The sequence below is a fragment of the Sus scrofa genome, chromosome 13 (genome assembly GCF_000003025.6).
Source record: "Sus scrofa isolate TJ Tabasco breed Duroc chromosome 13, Sscrofa11.1, whole genome shotgun sequence".
In the NCBI taxonomy this organism is placed as follows: Eukaryota; Metazoa; Chordata; class Mammalia; order Artiodactyla; family Suidae; genus Sus; species Sus scrofa.
In genome coordinates this window covers 160,589,961-160,610,541 of record NC_010455.5, presented here as the reverse complement: position 1 = coordinate 160,610,541, position 20,581 = coordinate 160,589,961, and the positions used below count along the sequence as shown (strand labels likewise).

The window sequence follows — 20,581 nt, the reverse complement described above, 5'->3', positions numbered from 1 at the left end:
CCTTTTTAAGGAAGAATAGTTTCCACCGCTTTATGTCTATACCACATTTTGTTCATCCATTCATCCAGCAGTGGAAAGTCGGGTGTTTCCACTTTTGGTTATCTTGAATAATGCTTCTATGCACGTGGGTACAGAAAATTAGTCTTTCAAACAACATTGTTAATCTATACAGACACAGTCATTGAAATTGTTTGAGAACACGTATACCAATTGCTGACACCTAAATTATGAATCAGCTTTATCTGACCCACATAGGTAAGTCTTTTTCACTGAATATGCTTTTCAAGACCTCAAAAGCCATCTTTGGGCATCTTATTCAAAGTTTTTCTTGAAAATATGCTGGGAAAATGTAAATAACTAGCTTACAAAGTAAGAGCTCCTGGAGATTGATACTCCCCTAGAAATGGGCAGGCACCAAAATCTATTTGACTTGGGAAAACACTGTGGAATATGCTCCTAGTTGTCTGGGCCAGGGAGAGCTCAGAGTTGAACAGGATATGTTAAAAAGTATTACCTCATTTATCCACAATTGTTTTCAACAGAGAAATCAGGAATGGTTAAAGAAAATCATACCATAAACCAAAAATTTATCCTCACAGGATTTACAGATCTCCCAGAGCTGAAGACCTCTCTGTGGTGTTCTTTGCCATCTATCTGATCACCCTTTTGGGGAATCTCCGTCTGGTGATAATGATTTCAAAAGAGCATCATGTGCACACTCCAGTGTGCATCTTTCTGGGCAATCTTGCATTCTTCTGGATTCTTGCTGTGCCACTGCATTACTCCTAAGATGTTAGGGAACTGCTTTTCTGAAAACAGAATGGTTTCCCTCTATGAATGCATGGCCCATTTTTATTTCCTTTGCACTATAGAAACCGCAGACTACTTCCTTCTGGCAGCAATACCCTATGATCACTATGTGGCCATCTGCAACCCACTGCAGTACCACACCATGATGTCAAAGAAACTCTGTGTTCAGATGACCACAGCAGCCTATATACCTGGAAACCTGCATTCCATGATTCATGCTGGGCTTCAATTTCACTTACGTTTCTGTGGCTCTACTCACATCAACCACTTTTACTGTGATATTCTTCCTTTGTACAGGCTCTTTGGTGTTAACCCTTATGTCAATGAACTGGTACTACTTAGATTTTCAGGCTTAGTTCAAGTTTTCATAATAGGTAGACTATTACTGTCTTAATATCTTATCACTATATTATCTTTACTATATTCAAAATGAAATCCAAAGAGGGAAGGATCATAGCCTTTTCTACCTGTGCATCATCCCACTTTCTGTCAGTTTCATTATTGTATAGATCTTTTTTCATGTACATTAGATCACATTTGCTTTACAAAGGGGATAAAATACAGCAGCTGCTATTTTGTTTACAGAAGGAGTTCCTTCACTAAATCCTTCTATTTATGGCCTGAGAGATAAGGAAGTAGTAATTGTCTTGAGAAAAATTCTGAAGGAAAACAAATCTAAAAAATGTTTGAGACCCTGGCTGAATATTTTAAATGCAGGAAAAACTTCCAAGTGAAATTACACAGAGAAAATGCACAAACTGAATGTAAAATATTAAAATATATCATAATGCAATCAATTTAAGCAGCAATATGCAAGGGAGAAAATATACAGGAAGGAGTAAACTGTACCAAATTTTAATTCAAAATAAAAAAAAATCAAAAGCAAATTTTGAATTAATTCAAAAAACAATACAGCATGTTTCAAAGATCATGGATTAGGTCAGCATCAGGGATTAACAGCACTCAAAGAAAAGCAAAAGTTATATCTCAGTAAAACTGAAAAAAAGTGTTCACATTGTCAGACTGACATCCACCAGTCTGTTCTCTCTGTCTTTGAGTCTGTTTCTGTTTCGTGGATAGTTATATTGACAAAAGGAAGGAAGGAAGGATGGGTGGAAGGATGGAAGGAAGGAATGAAAGAATGAATGAAAGAGAAAGAAAGGCAAAGGGAGGAAGGAGGGAGGGAGGGAAGAAGGAAGGAAAGAAAGAGGAAAAAAGGAAGGAAGGAAAGACAATGAAAGAAAGGAAATGAGGAGTTCCCGTCGTGGCGCAGTGGTTAACGAATCCGACTAGGAACCATGAGGTCGCGGGTTCGGTCCCTGCCCTTGCTCAGTGGGTTAACGATCCGGCGTTGCCGTGAGCTGTGGCGTAGGTTGCAGACGCGGCTCGGATCCCGCGTTGCTGTGGCTCTGGCGTAGGCCGGTGGCTACAGCTCCGATTCAACCCCTAGCCTGGGAACCTCCATATGCCGCGGGAGCAGCCCAAGAACCAAGAGATAGCAACAATAACAACAACAACAACAAAAGACAAAAAAAAAAAAAAGGAAATGAGAGAAAGTAAGAAAGGAAAAAAAAAGAAGTAAGGGAGGGAGAGAGAAAGGAAGGAAGAAAGAAAGAAATAGAAACAATCCAGAACACTATAATCTAGGCATCTGATCATGGTATAACACTAAGTGTGAATGTACATACTATTGGGGCAATATATGGAATGAACAAATTCAGACTTGATTTCAGAAAGTTGGATGTAATGGAATAAGCCTACTGAGCAGTAGCTAAAATAACTCAGGGATTTAGCTTTTTACAATGAAGCTGCCCTAAAGGAAAAGTAAAATGGAATTTAAAAAATGTCTGACTGGTAACTTGGGGTAAATAGATGCAGAATATTGCCTTAGGGATGGATTAGCAATGGGATCCTGCTGTGAAGCGTTGAGAACTCCGTCTAGTCACTTATGATGGAACACGTAATGTGACAAAAAAGAATGTATACATGTAAGTGTAACTGGGTCATCATGCTGTACAGCAGGAAAAAAGTATACATATATATGTGTGTAAATAAATGGTAAAAACAAACAAAAAATAAATAAATGTAAAGTTGCTTTGTTTGGCATTAAAATCAAAAAGAAAATGTTTGACTGAGAAAAAAGAAAGAAAGATAACAAATTAGCAGATGCAAGGACAACTCTCTTAACCATTAACAGCCCACGATACTAGATTGGAGCAAGAGCACTCCAGTTAAACTAAGTGGGTTTAAGTGTATATGAATCTTCAACACATGAAATCACGTACAACCACGAGTGTCAGGGCTGAGGCAAGTGAATTTTGAGTAATCACTTTTAATAACATTTGAGGGACGCTGAAATTAGAATAGATGTAGTAAGGAAGTAAAGGAGCAAAATAAAAGTGAATATTATATTTCTAAGTTGGCATTCTTATGGTGTTGAATAATTCAAGATGGAATGTCAATTTTCAAGAATAGTTATCTTCACATTTATTTATTTACAGATGTACATGCATAAATATTCCATAACATAAAGTTCCAAACAAGCAGTCAAGCCTCATTTGGGATTTGAAGAGATTGTTGTCAGTGAGCTAGGCTAGACCTCTCTAGCCATATACCTGAGAGGTGAGGAGGGGGCTCAGCGATGGGGACACTATTAGATTATATGTAGACATAAAGAAAGTTATGCTTGTTGAACTGTGGATTGGGCTTATCTGAGTAATTTGTACCTTTCATTATTGCAAAACCTGAGGTTGTGGAATGTAGGTAGACCTACATGATCTTAATATGACATAAAGAAAGGATTACATTCCAGTTATTTACTCAACACAGATCTATTGAGAGCCCACCCTGTGGAAGCACTGTTTTAATATACAAGGTTTTCCATCTTCATAGATGACAGAACATTGTCATGATTTTAACGCCTAACGTCTGGACCAAGAAGGACCTTTATCAAGTAAAAACGAAAAAATTCCCCCCTCCACTTCTTCTCTTGATGCTCTGAGGTCACATCTAAATTCCCAGAAGGCAACTGTGAAGTTATAGCTATAATCCAGGCTAAACATCCACACAAGGCCAACTTTACATGGAAAATCAACATGTTTTGCCTATTTAGAAAAGCAGTAGGAATGCAGGTAGAGTAATTCCAATTCCCTAACTCAATGAATGCAAAATTATAACCACTTAGCATATGTGTGTAACATCCACCCAATCTAACTTAGCTCATCCCATATAATCAGAACATGTCAAGATTTCCTTGGTTGTTCCAAATTTAAACCCCATCAGTTGAGGATTTGCTCGCCCCCACCCTATTCTTTCTTGCTGCATCCACACAATCTTGGTTGTGTAGTTACTTGCCTGAAAAGGCATTGAAGACAAGTGCCCCTGAGGTGGTCTTCTAAGATGTTTGATCCTCTGACCTTCTTGATATCTCTTCACACCACCATCAGTTTTGGTTTCTGCATTCATGTCTGGTTCCCAGGCTAAACAGGAAAGCATGTTTCAGCTGAATCATCTATGCATCAAGTTTATAAGGCTTAAAGTCTAACTGGCTCTGTCTCTCTTGCTCTTTATTTCTCTGCTAATTTCTGAGTAAATTCTCCTGACCTCCGCCTCCAGGGTATTTAGGAAGATAGAAAAACTGGTATTTTCATAACCACTATATCCCAGGACCTAGCGGAAGGAAAATTGAAGGGTTCTACTTTCGCACTCCTGATGACCCACTGTCTGGCTCCATCACAGGATTTTGAAATTGTTCAAGGGTCCCTCTAGAAGGTCTCTTTGCCCGTAGATCTACAAACTTCTATGGACATTTGATTGTCTCCCTATCTCATACCCAGGACAAACTGCCAATTTAAGTCACAGTGCCCCATCTCAGTAAACACCCATTATTCCCTCGAACTTTTCTTTTTTGTCCCCCATTCACTGAAACCTTATTTCTAGGATAATAATATCTTTTAGATCATTACAAATGCTTCCCAAATCTACATTTACACAAAAAAAGTGCTTACTTTGGAACAGTCCTCAAAACAGGCTTTCTCAATCTAGTCTCTCTGGATTTGCATATGTAGGTTCAGAGGAAAAAAATGAATGTGAGATTGACATTGTTGTGCACTAGTGTCCCTCTCTTAAAGTAATGCATATGAACTTCTTAAGATGTTATAATGGCAGTTGTATACAATATATAAATTATCTAATAATGCACTGTGCATCTTAAACTTACACAATATGTCAAATTTATTCCAAAAACACAGAAGTAAATAAACAAATATTTATATTTCTGGCAAACATTTGAGCCATAATGGTAGAAAGAAGCCTAATTAACCTAAGGGGAGTTTTTTTTGAATAAGGTTAAACAGATGAATCATAGTACAAGGTATAGCTATGAACAGTATATGCATATTCATATGAATAGAAGTAATGCCCACTGATTTAAACAAATGGTGATTTAACTTTATTGAGAGGATAAGGGGAGTGAGATTATTCTTTCAGGAGGGCTGTGCTATAGTGAGAAAGCTATATATTCCTCTAGAGAAACATCTATAACTAAGAAACTATAAAATAGCAGTATAAGCACACTGCTTAGAAATAAGAAAGTGAATCCAGAAAAAAAAATGTTAGGGAAGTTGAAAATGGTTGAGGGTTGGGGAGGGTAGTAATTGGGCTGAAAGTACAGATACTATTTTTAATTTTAAGCATTTAAAATTATCTGATTTCCTTTTTTAAATAATTTTTTTATTTTCCTACTGTACAGCAAGGGGGTCAGGTTATCCTTACATGTATACATTACAATTACACTTTTCCCCCCATCCTTTCTTCTGTTGCAACATGAGTATCTAGACAAAGTTCTCAATGCTACTCAGCAGGATCTCCTTGTAAATCTATTCTAAGTTGTGTCTGATAAGCCCAAGCTCCCGATCCCTCCCACTCCCTCCCCCTCCCATCAGGCAGCCACAAGTCTAATCTCCAAGTCCATGATTTTCTTTTCTGAGGAGATGTTCATTTGTGCTGGATACTAGATTCCAGTTATAAGTGACATCATATGGTATTTGTCTTTGTCTTTCTGGCTCATTTCACTCAGTATGAGATTCTCTAGTTCCATCCATGTTGCTGCAAATGTCATTGTGTCATTCTTTTTTATGGCTGAGTAGTATTCCATTGTGTATATATACCACCTCTTCCGAATCCAATCATCTGTTGATGGACATTTAGATTGTTTCCATGTCCTGGCTATTGTGAATATTGCTGTAATGAACATGTGGGTGCATGCGTCTCTTTTAAGTAGAGTTTTGTCCGGATAGATGCCCAAGAGTGGGATTGCAGGGTCATATGGAAGTTCTATGTATAGATTTCTAAGGTATCTCCAGAACGTTCTCCATAGTGGCTGTACCAGTTGACATTCCCACCAACAGTGCAGGAGGGTTCCCTTTTCTCCACAGCCCCTCCAACACTTGTTATTTGTGGATTTATTAATGATGGCCTTTCTGACTGTTGTGAGGTGGTATCTCATGGTAGTTTGGATTTGCATTTCTCTTATAATCAGCAATGTTGACCATTTTTTCATGTGTTTGTTGGCCATCTGTGTATCTTCTTTGGAGAAATGTCTATTCAGGTCTTTTGCCCATTTTTCCATTGATTGATTGTTTTTTTTTGCTGTTGGGTTGTATAAGTTGCTTATATATTCTAGAGAGTAAGCCCTTGTCAGTTGCATCATTTGAAACTATTTTCTCCCATTCTGTAAGTTGTCTTTTTGTTTTCTTTTGGGTTTCCTTTGCTGTGCAAAAGCTTTTCACTTTGATGAGGTCCCATGAGTTTATTTTTGCTCTAATTTCTATTGCTTTGGGAGACTGACCTGAGAAAATATTCATGATGTTGATGTCAGAAGGTGTTTTGCCTATGTTTTCTTCTGGGAGTTTGATGGTGTCCTGTCGTATATTTAAGTCTTTCAGCCATTTGGAGTTTATTTTTGTGCATGGTGTGAGGGTGTGTTCTAGTTTCATTGCCTAACATGCAGCTGTCCAGGTTTCCCAGCAATGCTTGCTGAATAGACTTTCTTTTCCCCATTTTATGTTCTTGCCTCCCTTGTCAAAATTCTGCATATGAATTACTTTGATAAAAAATAAAAGACACATTTTAAAACATTACAACAAAAGCTTTAACCTTGTGCTCCTTTATAATTTAGATGTTTATAGTAGAAAATTAAATTACCATTTTTTTGTGGAAGGATGTTAGTTCCAAACATTTGAAATTTCACGTTTCTTTTGGCCTATATGCCCCTCAACATTAAGAGAAACACTTTGTGAAAAGTATATTATGACAAGAAATTACAAGAAACTAGACACGTAAATGCCGAGAAGGACTCAAAGGAAAGGTGCATGTTAATTGCTACGTACAAGGAATGAGGGAATTGTTGATGAAAGTGAGAAGTGAGCCTGTAGGCATCTAAAATTGGTAAGATGTAAAAATGGCAGAGCAGGCCTAGAAGGAAGCAGAGCTGGCCTGATGCAGCCATAGGTTGTAAGAGATATCTGTAACCAGCGGGTATATTGGGTATTTCTGGGAAAAAAAAACTTGTTCACCATTTCAATGCGACTTACATTCCAGTTATTGATTCTTGTGTGGTCCCAGGACTCCACATTCCAGTTATTTATTGTTGTGTGGTCCAAAGACTCCATGACTTAAAACAACTACAATCACTCTATTATTCCGTCCCATGGCTTGGGGTGTGACTGTGCTCACCTAGGCAAGTTCCTTCACAGTGTTTATCAGGTAATTGCAGTCACATGGATTCTGGCTGTCAGATGGGATCTAAGCCAACCCAGGGCCTCCCCTTGTGATCCAGTGTTAAGGATACCCCTGGTATCTCAAAACCTGACCTTATTTAGAGATAGGATCTTTAGAGAAGTAATCGAGTTAAAATGAAGTCAGTAGGGTAGGCCCTAATCCAATATGACTACTGTCCTTTATAGAAAGAAGACACAGAGACAGACATGCAGCGGGAAGACAGTGCAGAGGGACTCAGGAAGAATGGGAAGAATGCCTGAAGATGGAGGATTGGAGTCATACATCTAAAGCAAGCAATGTCAAGGAGTGCTAGCAAGTCACCAGGAGACAGGAAGAGGCAAGGAATGATTCTCTTGTTTAGGTTGCAGAGGGAGTGTGGCCCTGAAGACACCTTGATTTCAAACGTCTGGCCTCCAGGTCTGTGAGATAATAACTTTCTGCTGCTTAAGCAACTCTTCTGTAGTTCTTTGTTATGGCAGCTCCAGGAAACAGATACACCTGGCTTTCCTTACAGCATGGCTACTGGGTTCCAAGAATGTACCAAGAGAGCAGGGAAGAAGTACATGACATTTTAAAGGCCCAGCGTTGGAAGTCACAAAATTGGCACTTCTGCCTTACTTCAACCTAGTATTGCTGGGTCACTTGCTCAGAGTCGCACAGCATCATTTGTGTTCTGAAGACCAGGCTAACTGCAAAACCCACATTTTCAACTACCAGATAAGAAGTCACAAAAGATCATCCAGGGGGCTGCACAGAGTAGTTTGGGCCATGTAGTGAAAGACAGACAGTATTTTTAAAAAATTAATTTCCAAGATATAAAAATCAGAAGAATATGTGTAAAAACAAAATTTAATGTTTCTTGAAAAACTGGGAGATCTGGCAACAGTTCATTTTACTCCACCTGCCTGCCCTCTTTGAACATTTGAATGTGTAAATTGTGTTCACAATACTGCCTATCCTCATATGCCATTATTACAACACTAGTAGTATAAACAATTACCAACTCGCCACTGTAAATACAAAATATGCAATTTGAAAAATTTCTAACTCCTTCATGCCATCTTTTACAGCAATTTCTTTTTTAAAAGAGTGACCTGAGTAAAAAGGCCTAGATAGGATAATTTATGTTTTCATTGATTAAGTTATAACTATATATAATGGATTATAAAAGGATCAAAATAATTAAGAAAAAGTAAGATAAATATGCCCTAAAACTGAGTCATGGAAAGTAAGGGGCAGCCTGAGGAAGCCAGGTGGCACAGGAAGAATCAGAATTGGATCTGGGAGGAAGAAGGGCCCTAAAACAAGTTATCTTCTCAGTGTTATGTTGGCTGAACTGGAGTGTGAGTCTCCAGAGAACATACTACCTGAGTGCTCTCTTAGTCTCAAATTGTCACAAGAAACAAGGTAGGGCTGAAATTTCTCATAAGTACTCTTGCACAGGTAAGCAATGAACACCAAAGACATGACAACTTTGGCATAATTTCCTTAGCACTTCAGGGGTGTCCTCATTTGTTCTCATCTCCACTGGGTCCTCTTCATCCTCTCTCATAAAGTGTGTCATCTCTCTTCCTGTCATTAACAGGGGTGTATGGAAATTGCATCCTCTTAATGTGGGAAATGGCATATAGTAACGCACAGTGAAAAGAATTATTCAGACACAACCTGCTCCTTAGATATTTATCTACTGCAGAATATTAAAGGAAAGAAAGGAGTTCCATGGCGGCTCAGTGGGTTAAGGATCTGGTATTGTCACTGCTGTGGTGTGGGTTCAAACCTGGCTTGGGAACTTCAGCCTGTTACTGGCTCAGCCGAAACAAAGAAAGAAAGAAAGAAAAATAGTATATATGGGCTACTTATAGTATATAAATTGACTAATATTAAATATTGTTGGTTAATATAAATGACTAATATTAAATTAAATAGAACTTAATTCTTCACCATGCTTCTCCCTGTGGCAAGATCCCAGGTTGAGGTGGGAGAGACCTGCATTCCTACCATTCAGGTATCCCTTAGCCACTCTTGTTTCCTGGTGACTAAATGTCTTCCCTGCAGAATGGGCTGACCTGGGGTGCTAGCAAAAGAGAATTCCTGAATAACGTGAGATCTCTATGACGCAAAACAGAGAGGAACCAGCCTGCTAGGAAGCGAAGCAATGTGTGGTAAATAGACTGCTGAAGGAGAGATACTGATTTCACATGTTGAAAGACCTTCAGTCTGAAAGCTTTCAGGGGAAGGTCTCTGAGAATCTCCCCATAGTGGCCCTTAAAAGAAAAATGCAGCAATGTGCATGGGTCCCCCACAGCCCCAAGATCAGGGGACAACTGGGGCAGCCACACAAAATTGTACTTGTTCCTAATCTACTCCTCTCAGGGTTGGACATAGAGGAGGAGACACGGTCTGTGTAGGAGAAAGTGACTGAGGAGGAGCTGACCAAGTGTCCTCCCAGCCAGAGGCAAAATTCAGCCAAGAAAGAAGGGAATTGTAACTTTGAAGGATGTTTTAGTTTTAATATTTCTCTAACTGGCCTGGAGTACCACCTAGTTTGTTCTCCGTTTTTAAATTAGGTCTTGATAGTTCAAGGTCCTGGCTTTTACCATGTGATTCATTCAGGCTACTTCCTTTCCCCATGTACTATGCTTATTAAAAACCTCTTCATCTCCAAGGTACATCTGAAATGATATTACCATTGAGAAGTCTTTTTTTCTCCCTCCAGGTCAAAATACACTTATTTTATACAGCATATTTATATAGCATATTTACACTTTTATATCACAGCCTGAAATGCCTGCTAATTAGCAATGTTAAGTACCTTTCTCTCCATCAAAGTATGAGCTTCTTGTCAGAAGCCATTCTAAAACCTAAGAACATCTTATATCTTGCCGCCCCAGGCTCACATCTTGTACTTCCTCTACCCATTACATATTCCAATGCCTTGTATACTGTAAGTACTTGATTAAAGTTAAACACAGTTGAAATTTTGAAAACAACAAAGAATGTATTGAGGTTGTAGCTCAGATTGTACTCAAGAGCCAAAAAATAAATGTGACATGATCAATGACTTGGTGACTTAAGCATATTTAGTCAGACTTTTTACAATCTAGACAGATACAATTCATACTTGATAAAGCAGAAAATGCATTATAAAAACAGGTAAGAATCATGTAGTTCAGGAAAAGGAAAAATCGACTTAATTTAAAGGATCTAGCTGATGTCCTCCTGGAAAACTGATTTCACTTTAAGGATGAGTAGAATTGGGATAAAAAGAAAGGACAAAGAAGGATTTTTTGTTGTTGTTGAGGGAAGCATGAGGCAGTTAATGAAAGGTACACAGTGGAAGAGTGAAGAGGTGCACATGGCCAAGAGCCCTGAGATGAAAGGAAGGCAGTAAAGTGAGGGGTAAGATACAGTCAGACTATGGAAAATCTGGAATACTGAATTAGGGGAAATGAATTTGTTTGAAAACTAATGAAAGGCATTTCAAATTCTTCAGAAGGGAAGTATAATTTTTTCTACTGATTGGACAAAAACACGTTGAGCACCACAAAGTGCCGCATATGGTTTGAGGTGTTGAAAATACAGGAATGAACATAACGGAAAACTTACTCCCTACTTAAGCCTGTATGCTCATGGTGATGGTGGGGAATAGGTGACTAACTATAAATGTAACAACAGATAATTATATAGTATATTGAGGTGTGATTAATAACATGAAGAGTAAAAACAAAGTTAGAAATGTAAAGACAGATGAGGTAAACTGAAAAGATAGGAGGGCCATCTCAGTTATTCACGTGTGGGATTAGATAATGATATGAGCGTTCCCAGTGAGGTTTCTGCAACAGAGTGAGACAGATCAGTTCACAGATGATCTTGTGATGAGCCTACTGTACCTTTTCTCTCCTTTCAAAATTCTAATCATCTGTCATTAAAACATGTCAGTTCCTCTACTAACAGGTCAAACTAATAGGATAATCTTCCCTGCTCAGTTTATGTTTGGGCAGAATGAATAGAATTTTAAAATATATATATATATATATATATATGTAAATGATGAAAAATAAAAAAAACTAAATAAAAATGAAATGCGGTCAGTAAACTAATAATCAGCAAAGTGACCATCAAATGACCTTGGTGACCTTAGTGAAGGTAATTTAGTTTGAATTCATTATTTCTCAGGGCATCTGCATGTTTTGTGGATTGAATATCCCCACAGAAACATACAGATGTCGGTGCAGGAAACCCCTTAAGATTTGATAGAATGTTTTAATTTTGCATCATAAAGAAAATATTTGTTGACTCTCACCCATTTGCCGTTTCCTATATTTCCATTGTTTTAATCCCAAGTGTTTTAGACCAAGGCTTATATTCTGAAATTTTTTGTGTCCTAACATGGTAAAGCAAACAAGAGGTGCAACAAAACACTTCTCAGTGAGTATAGTTAAGGGAAGTATTCTAATTTATTTTTACTTTTAATATTGACATTCACTAAAAGGTATATACATAAATATTTTTATTGATTTTTCAAACTATATTTTTTCTCTCAAAACTGAAGGCTATGGGAAACTAGGATGAGATTTAAGCTGCAATTCATACTTTTTCTGATTAACGTAGGACTTCAAAATAAACAGGTAAGGACACAAAATAACTCTGTTAAATACTTCATGCACTTACATCGAACATTTTTTCTAACTGCTGAATAACAACGTGCTTTTTATTTAATATTTTGAAACTAAGGAAATAAAATTTTCAGTCTGGGCCTGCACTTTGATGTTTTAATAAAAGAAAAAGAAAAATAAAACACTTTGACCACAGAATTTATATGACTAGACCCATGATTAAATATGTCCTAGAGGATCACTAAAAATGGTAGAAGAAGGCCTTTCAAAGAAAATCAAATATTACTCTCAAAAACTGCATTAAGATGTAAAGGGTTTTCTCTTATTCTAAGTGTTAGAAAAACACTAAAGCATAAGGGCAAGCTTATTTCTAGTCATTAGCTTTTAATCTACTGTGATATATTTCAAGAAATCTTACCCACGTACCTAGAAACAGACAAATAGGAGATGGGTCAATTGAGATAGAGAAAGATCCTAAATTTCTATTTTTATTTTTATACATACATATATAAATGTACCATTGAAATACACTTTGCATATTACATTCCATAACTTTAAGATATACAACATATGGATTTGAGACATTTGGACGTGGCAATTTGTTTACCACTGTAACATTAGTTAGCACAATATCACATCACATAAATGTCATTTCTTTTTGTGGTGAGCATAACTGAAATGTACTCTCTTAGTAAAGTTGATGATTTTAAAAATACTTTTGTCTACATCCACTGTACTGTTCATTAGACTTATTTATCAGTTGTACAGGGCTTATTTATCAGTTGCAAATTTGTCATCTTAAACTACATTTCTCTTATTCCCACAAAACCATCCCTTGGTAACCATAACTTTATACTGTTTTCAAGAGTTTCACTATGTATGTACGTAATATACCTCACTATACTTCTCTTTCTCTAACTTATCACACTTATTGTCCTCAAATTCCATTCACGTTGTGCCAAATGGCAGGTTATATTCTTTCTCATGGCTGAAAAATATTACCTTGTATTTATATAAGACACCTTCTTTACAAAGTCATCCTCTAATGGACATTTAGGCGTTTCTATATCCTGACTATTGTGAATAATGCTGCATTAAATACTGGAGTGCAGAGTTTTCTTTGGATAACTTATTTTGATTTCCTTTGAGGATGTAGCCCTAAAGCGGGATTTGGGGATTACACTGTAGTTCTATTTTTAATTTTTTGGGAAATGTTCACATTGTTATCTGTAGTGAATGAACCAATTCACATTCCCACTAAGAGTGTATAAGCATTCCTTTTGTGCACATCCTTGCCAGCTCGTTATCACTTGTCCTCTTGATAATAGGCATTCTGACAGATGTAAGGTGATATGGTGATTTTGATTTGCATTTCTCTAATAGTTAGTGATTCTGAACATCTCTTCATGTGCCTATTGAAATTTGATAATTTTTGGAAAAGCATCTCTTTAGTTCCTATGCATACACTTAAAAAACAAGGTAACAGAGATTATGCATAAGGCATTGTAAATTGTGTTTGATAGAGAAAACATGTTCAAGACTATAAAAATAGATATCATCGTACTCTGAGGTATTTAGTTAAAACTTTATTAAGTAGTATTATACATATATATTACATATGTAGTATACTATTAATACTGTATACTATATATTATGCTTTGTATAAGGAAGGGAAAGATTTAAATATCTGGGCAGAGTTCCTGTCATGGCTTGGTGGTTAACAAACCCAACAAGCATCCATGAGGATGTGTGTTCAATCCCTGGCATCACTGAGTGGGTTAAGAATCTGGAGGTGCCATGAGCTGTGCTGTATGTTGCAGACACAGCTCTGATCCTTCATTGCTGTGTCTGTGAGGCTGGCAGCTGTAGCTCTCTTTCCATCCCTAGCCTGGGAACTTCCACATGCCACAGTGCAGCCCTAAAAAGAAAAAAATAATAATAATATCTGGGCAAAACAGAATAATGGCATGGTCAGTGTTTATAGAAATGGGTGTGTCACTGAATGAAAAGATAAAGACTTGGTAATCAATATATGTTTTACTCCTCAGCTCTCTAAGTTTCCTTTCTTAAATTGAATCATCCTCTGGAGTTCCCGTCGTGGCACAGTGGTCAACAAATCTGACTAGGAACCATGAGGTTGCGGGTTCAGTCCTAGCCTTCCTCAGTGGGTTAACAATCCGACGTTGCCGTGAGCTGTGGTGTAGGTTGCAGATGTGGCTCGGATCCCGCGTTGCTGTGGCTCTGGCATAGGCCAGCGGCTACAGCTCCATTTGACCCCTAGCCTGGGACTCTCCATATGCCGTGGGAGCGGCCCAAGAAATAGCAAAAAAGACAAAAAAAAAATTGAATCATCCTCTAATTAATCACCAATGACCTTCATGTAATTCCTAAAGATATAAATGTAGTATGTCAAATGTATGTTATTTTCAAATATTCACATGAAAACCTTTTGCTTAGTTTTAATATTTTATATATATATATATATATAAAGGAAATTGACTTAAAATTTGTAATCTTTAAACTTGAAATTAAATTTATTTGAGAACACTTAACCAAATATAGATACCCCGGGCTTGTACACTACACTTACAATAACTCATAAAGACAAACCACTTTACAGTGAGCATCCTCCCTGGAATTATCAAAATAGTCTCACAAATCCAGAGTGTAAGAGTTGAGGTCATAAGAGTTGACATGTTAGGGAAACAAATGTCCCCCCAGGAGTTTATGTACCTGTATTGCAAAGACAATAGGAAAAGATTGAGAAAAATCTCTTCTCTTTTTTGTAAAATAAAAATTAGAAAGGAAAATTATACACATTCTAAATAAAAATCTTCTATCTCTCCATAATTCCTGTCTCAACAGATAACACAGAGATGACTGGGGATAACCAATCCTTCCAACTGAGTTTATCCTCATGGGATTTACTGATCATCCACAACTGAAGCCCCTTCTGTTTGTAGTGTTTCTGACCATCTATCTGATCACCATGGTGGGAAACCTTGGTCTGGTGCACTGATATTCATAGAGCGTCGTCTTCACACCCCAATGTACATCTTTCTGGGCAACCTCGCTCTGATGGATTCTTGTTGTTCTTGTGCCATTTCCCCCAAGATGCTAGAGAATTTCTTCTCTAAGAACAGAATAATTTCCCTCTATGAATGCATGGCACAATTTTATTTCCTCTGCTTTGCTGAAGCTGCAGCCTGCTTTCTCCTGGCAGCCATGGCTTATGATCGCTATGTGGCCATCTGCAACCCACTGCAGTACCACATCATGATGTCAAAGAAATTATGTATTAAGATGACCACAGGGGCCTACATAGTGGAAACCTGCACTCCGTGATTCATGTTGGGTTTCTGTTTAGGTTAACTTTCTGTAGTTCGCATCAAATCAACCACTTTTTTTGTGATGTCCTTCCATTATTGAGACTCTCCTGTGTTGATCCTTATATCAATGAATTGATGATATTAATCTTTACAGGGTTCATTCAAATCTTCACTATTACCATAGTAATAATCTCTTACCTTTTCATCCTTTTCATAATTTTCACAATGAAATCCAACAAAAGCAGAGGGAAAGCCTTATCTACTTGTGCATCCACTTTTTCTCTGTCTCAATATTCTATGGTTCTCTTATCTTCATGTACATTCGACCAAATTCAGTTAAAGAAGAAGAAAAAATAAAGCTGTTGCTGTTTTTTATACTATAGTGATTCCATTTTTAAACCCTTTTATTTATAGCCTAGAAATAAGAAGTAATAAATGTTATGAAAAAATGATGAAGATTGCATAACATTCTGAAACAAATACCATGACCTGTGGACAACTGGTTTTAATTTGATTAAACTTTTTTTCAAGATCAAGGAACACTATAAAAGTGGAACATGGCCACTTTGTATATAAATACTAAATTATTCAGACACATTGGTGTATGAATCAAATTAACAAGCTTAGAAAGGAGTAATTCTGCTAAAATGTATTTCAAATCTAAGCTACTGGGTTCCACCAGGGGGTGAACTAAGTAATTATTCTTAAAGACATGCATTATGTCAGGGTGTTTTGACATACACTAGCAACTATTGCTTCAGAGTATAATGAAGTACATTTTCAACAAATCCAACAATCTCTAGGAATAGAAGTTGTAACATGCAAAGGAAGCCTCCATTTAATACTTTTGGCAAATCTCTTGAATCTCAAGATATAATCTTACAGCTCCCCCACAATTTTAGTTCCCAAATATCAATATTTTCTTTTTCATTTACTTTATTATGAAAGTATGGTTTATGAGCAATATGATATTACTTTTAGGTGTTTGGCATAGAGATTCAGCATTTTTACAGATTATACTCCATTAAAGGTTTTTATAATGATGGCTATAATACTCTGGGCTATAAAAATGCTAATCCTTTCTGAAGCAACAGGGTGTGACAGATTTAAAGCCTGTATTTCAATATGATTCTCAATTTTGAATTGTTCAAGTATATTTGGAATATATATTCATACATAAGATGCATTTCTAATCAAGAACATTTGCCTCTTTAATGTTAATTGATTCTCTCTCAAGTTCTCTGAAATAGATTCTCTGTATACTGGGAATTTATCAATTGTTACTTATAATGTTAGTTATATTGACAATCAAAGATTTAGTATTTGCCAGCAGTTTGTCCATTATATATGAATGTATTTCTTTATATTGCATAAAACATTGTATCTCTCTGACATTACTACGTGTCTTGATTGTTATTAGGAACAGCACTAACCTGACTGGTTCCAATATAAAGTATTGACATTTGCAAAGTATTATCAAAAAGCTGTAGGTGTTGATCAAACATAATTAGACAAAAATTAGTAAAAATCTAAATATCTCTGCAAAATATTTATTGATACTTACATGTGCATATATAAAAGAAAAATTACTGAGAACCTATTATTCATTACTATTAGTTACATACTAGGTAGATCTTTCATATATATTACCAACCAATTAGTTACACATTATTTTTATGCTTCTCCTCAGTAAAAGTCTCATATTTGGCCAGAGTGGGGAACTTTCCCAAGTTATTCCAGGTCTAGAATTTAGCAGAATTGAATCAATACTTCCTTTCCCTCACATGCTAGGGAGTTCAGAAAATGAAGATCTTTATGGCTGGAGATATTTATGGTTAAGTAGCATCAGAAGTAATCTGTGCCTTAAAAATGAGGGAAATATCATATTAGAGGAAACAGCATTGAATAAAACTAGAGTCAATGTTTATGGAAAGAAGTGTGGCACTGGGCATGGAGATTAGGAAGGTAAACCATGACAGAGAAAGCTGACAAAACTATTGGTAAAGCTGGTGATAAATGTGGGACGAAGTGAGGAAGCAGGTTACTGGGAATCTTAAATGACACCCTCAGAATCTGAATTTATCTTAGATCCATCAGACATGTCTTTCAGTAGCATAAAAATATGGTTGTGTCTTCAGAAATCTGATCTTGCAACTGATGTAAGAGAATGAAGCAAAGAATTTCTGTATTCATACATTAGATGAGGAGAACTGAAACTAGAGAGGAGAGAGGGTTGCACAGACATGAGAAACATTAAAGGAAAACATAGTAAGTTGAAATGAATAAAAAATGAAGTCTATATATTCCTATGAGTTTCAAAATCATAACTGATTTCATATCATCATACTAAAAAGTACCTGACATACTCAACCATTCAATAAACATCTCCTTCAGGATGTTTTTAATTAATTATATAAATTATATAAATTAATTGGCTATTTATTGTATTTCTAATGAATTAAATAATTCATTTAAAAATTATTAGTTTTATTTTCTAACATTATAAATACTGATCAATAGAATCCATACAAAGCTCTTTAGGTCCTAACATTTTATGAACAAACAGAAATCTATAAATAAAATTTTGAGAAGTTCTGAATTAGATGGATGTTGTATGTTCTGTATTCTCTCTCTATTTTAGTATATATTTTTAGCTATTAGACTCGCATTCATTGGTTTTTTTCTCCCTTTTCTAATGGTGCCAGATTTTTGTGAAACGTTTTTGCACCATTCAAGCTTCTAAGCTTTTATCATATGTGTCACTAGCTTCTTCTTTCCTTCCAGTGAATCACTTACTACAATCCTGCCAATCCAGAAAGTTCATCTGAAAAGCATTTCCAATGAAGAATCTTTTTTCTTCCACATTCCATCACTTCCTTCACCATGTTTTCATATAGCACTTTAATTACACTTTATTTTAAGGGCTGCCACCCATGTCATATGGAGATTCCCAGGCTAGGGGTCTAATTAGGAGCTGTACTTCCCAGTAGGCCACAGCCACAGCAATGGCAGATCTGAGCAAGTCTGCAACCTATGCCACAGCTCACGGCAATGCTGGATCCTTAACCTACTGAGCAAGGTCAGGGATTTGAAACTGCATCTTCATGGTTGCTAGTCAGATTCTTTAACCACTGAGCCACAATGGGAACTCCTAATTATACTTTTTAATAAGGCTGAATTGCTTTTAGTTGGAAATACAAGTGTCTTCCTCCCCACTAGATTTTGAGCTTCTTGTGAGGAGCCATTTCTAAACGCTAAGCCACTTCTCTTGTGCTCATTCTATCCACAATCTCTTCTGGCATACTGTATTTTTTTTTTTTTAGTATTTGATTAAACAGAACTTGAAAAATTTAAATATCAATGTAGCGTATATTGGGAATCTAGCTCAGTTTGTTGTCAGGAGCCCAAAATATCTTATGACATGATCAATCACTTTTGTATATCAAGCTAATACTTTTTAAAGTCAACACATAAAAAGTGAAACCATGATAAAGCAATAAATCATTTTAGCAGGTAATTTTAAGACGATAAGGAAAAGCTAAATCAATTTAATTTAAAGGATCTAGGAATGTCCCACTGAGATCTATTTGAAATCCAGAATGAGTAGATTGGGATGAAAAGAGAGGCTGAAAAAGATATTTTAGTTCAACAAACTTTATGGTAAATTAATGAATCAGAGCATAAAAGGACAAACATGCAAGGGTCATGTCCTGAGGGAAGAAGAAGAAATCAAGGTCACATGTAAGGTACAGACAGACTGTGGTGCATCTGTAATACCAAAATCCAAAAATGGATTTGTCTGAACTAATGAAAGACCATTTCAAATTTTGAGCAGGGGAGTATAAATTTTTTCTTTCATCTCATAATATTTGTTATTACTGTAAATACCACATAGTATCATGGTGTTATAAATACAGAATTAACATAGAGGAGAAATCCTTCCCCTTTTTTTATTATTATTTTTTTTCCTTTTCTAAGGGCTGCACCTTCAGCATATGGAGGTTCCAGGCTAGGGGTCCATTTGGAGCTGTAGCCACCAGCCTACACCACAGCCACACCAACGTGGGATCCGAGCTATGCGACCTACAAATACTCATGGCAATGCCAGGTCCTTAACCCACTGAGCAAGGCCAGGATTGAACCGCAACTTCATGGTCCTAGTCAGATTCATTAACCACTGAGCCACGAGGGGAACTCCATTCCCCTTTTAATTCCTATATGCTAGAGATGGGGGAGGGGAAGAGAGTGGACTAGCTATAAGTATACTAATAAGTAAATATGTACTATTCTAAAAAGTGCTTAGTTGCACGATGTGGAGAAAAACAGTAAAAAGATAGAGGCATCTGGGGAAATTTGATAAGTAGGGAGAACCACCTAGGTAATCCAAATATGGCACCAACTAATATCAGTGTTTCCAATGTTTTGCAAATAATTGACTCACAGAAACCTGTGATATCCTATCAGGGACGGTGGTCTCTTTTCAAAATTCTAATCATTTTCCATAACCCATGTTAATTCCTCTAGTAGAAAAAAAGTCAAGCCAACATGAGGACTCTTTCCTATTCATATGCTTCTTATGCAGAATAATAAATTTAAAAATAATTTAAAAATGAGTGATGGAGCATGATAATGTGAGAAAAAATAATCTATACATGTATGTGTAACTGGGTCTCCATGCTGTACAGTAGAAAATTGACAAAAACACTCTAAAGCAGCAATAATGAAAAAAAACCAAAAATCATTATATATAAATAAATGAGTTAAATTACATAATAATCCAGAAGTGATAATCAAATGCTCTTAGTGAACTTAGTGAAGGTAATTTGCTTTGGTTTCCTTATCTCACAGAGCAACCTGATGTGTGTTGGCAACTGAATCTCCCACAGAAACATACTGATATCCTTTCAAAGATATCACTAAAGATTTGATGAAGTATTTTAACTTCTCATTGTAGGAACATAATTATCAAACTTAACCTATTTGTTTTTGCCCATGTTTTCATTCTTTTAATCCCAAACATTTTGGAGACTAAGGAGTATATTCTGC

At 36.5% G+C, this 20,581-nt stretch overlaps 1 pseudogene; it reads left to right on the top strand.

The window, feature by feature from the left end:
• On the top strand, positions 821-16,023 carry LOC100627852 (annotated as a pseudogene).